At 52.9% G+C, this 1,730-nt stretch overlaps 2 non-coding genes across 2 annotated transcripts; one reads left to right on the top strand and one right to left on the bottom strand.

The window, feature by feature from the left end:
* Nucleotides 1–442: 442 nt before the first annotated feature.
* On the bottom strand, nucleotides 443–517 carry Trnat-ugu. Its single transcript has one exon. It is a non-coding gene; the product is annotated as a tRNA-Thr (tRNA).
* A 254-nt stretch (nucleotides 518–771) lies between these two features.
* Nucleotides 772–846, top strand: Trnat-ugu. The gene has a single exon. It is a non-coding gene; the product is annotated as a tRNA-Thr (tRNA).
* The last annotated feature ends 884 nt before the right edge of the window (nucleotides 847–1,730 follow it).

The following is a 1,730-nucleotide window of genomic DNA, read 5'->3' on the forward strand; positions in this document are numbered from 1 at the left end:
ACGCCAGACTTACTCACTCGGTCGAGTGACTTCCAGCTCCAATCGTCGAGCTCTTCTCTGACCTCACCCTCTACTCCAGTCTCACGCACTCTGTCGAGTGACCACATGCTCCCCACGTCGAGCTTACCTACGGTCACGCCCTCGCCGCCGGGCCCTTCTCCGGTCACTTTGACCTCTCCCCCGTTGCCTGCCTCGCCCTGTCGAGGTTTCTCACGCCCCCGCCCCACATCTTCAACGTGCCTTCGTTCGAGGTGTTTGTGCCTGTCCCCCTGGACATAATCCACGACATCTCTATAATATATATGACGGTAGTATCTGTTCCCCAAAGAACAGTTACCGTGGATGACCGTGTAGCTTTGCTAGAAATGAAATGATAATTAAATGGACACCCTAGCTGCAAACAGGCGTTTATGTACTTCATTGGGGACATGTTGAAAATGTGTGCCCCGACCGGGACTCTAACCCGGGATCTCCTGCTTACATGGCAGACGCTCTATCCATCTGAGCCACCGCGGGCACAGAGGATAGCGCGTCTGCAGGACTTATCCCTTGCACGCTCCCCGTGAGATCCACATTCCCAACATGTCCACACCACTACATTCGTAGTGCGCCTAATAGATGTTTGCCCATCATACGCTGCCACGAGTAATGAGTATGATGGGCAAACATCTATTAGGCGCACTACGAATGTAGTGGTGTGGACATGTTGGGAATGTGGATCTCATGGGGAGCGTGCAAGGGATAAGTCCCTGCAGACGCACTATCCTCTGTGCCCGCGGTGGCTCAGATGGATAGAGTGTCTGCCATGTAAGCAGGAGATCCTGGGTTCGAGTCCCAGTCGGGGCACACATTTTCAACATGTCCCCAATGAAGTACATAAACGCCTGTTTGTAGCTAGGGTGTCCATTTAATTATCATTTCATCTCTATAATACTACGCGATGACACACTCTTCGTTGTGTGTTTCCCTTCATCCGGTGCCCGTGACACAACCTCTGGCATTCCCTGCCACTTGGTGAAATGTGTTCCCCTCTCGCCCGACGTCGACCTGGACATGCTTCCTGTGTTCGGCACGCCCACCGGTGACATCATCGCCGTCGCTCCGTTCCACCCGCAACCCACGAGCCTCCCTGTCGCTGCGCGACCAGCACGCCCAGTACGGGCCCGGGGCGCTTCAACGACTTCCAGGTTTGGTGGCCGAACCTTCGTTCACTACATCTACCCACACAGCTCCCCGACGACGCTGTCGAGCTGACCGTGGTCCGCCTCCCGCGGACCACCCCTGCTGACGCTATAGTCACCCCCCCCCCCCCCCCTCCCGGCCTCGCAAGAGTACTCCGTACTGCATGCAGGAAGGGGGCTATGTGGCGCCGATGAGGTCGACACCAGCATCGATCTGAGTATCGTCTTCGAACTAAACTAAGTTTACCTTTGGGCGAAATGGCTATGTTAGTTCTGTGTAAGCCTTGCTTGTGTAAAGAGCTGAATAAATGAACTATTGTAAAATGGGAGTATTGTTTGGTGTAACCGACCCAAACTTCTCCCTCAAACCTATCTTCTACAATGTAATTTAGTTCGTCGCGATGTTTGCGCGCCTATATTCGTTTTTACTTACGTTTTCGTGTGGCAAGCACTTCCATTCTCCGCATCATGCTGAGGTGTTGTGATGCACACTTAGCTATAACAATAAATAAATGTGAAGCAATTAAAAACTGTACGTTGTGGGGTACT

The sequence above is a fragment of the Schistocerca americana genome, chromosome 11 (assembly GCF_021461395.2).
Source record: "Schistocerca americana isolate TAMUIC-IGC-003095 chromosome 11, iqSchAmer2.1, whole genome shotgun sequence".
Taxonomy (NCBI): domain Eukaryota; kingdom Metazoa; phylum Arthropoda; class Insecta; order Orthoptera; family Acrididae; genus Schistocerca; species Schistocerca americana.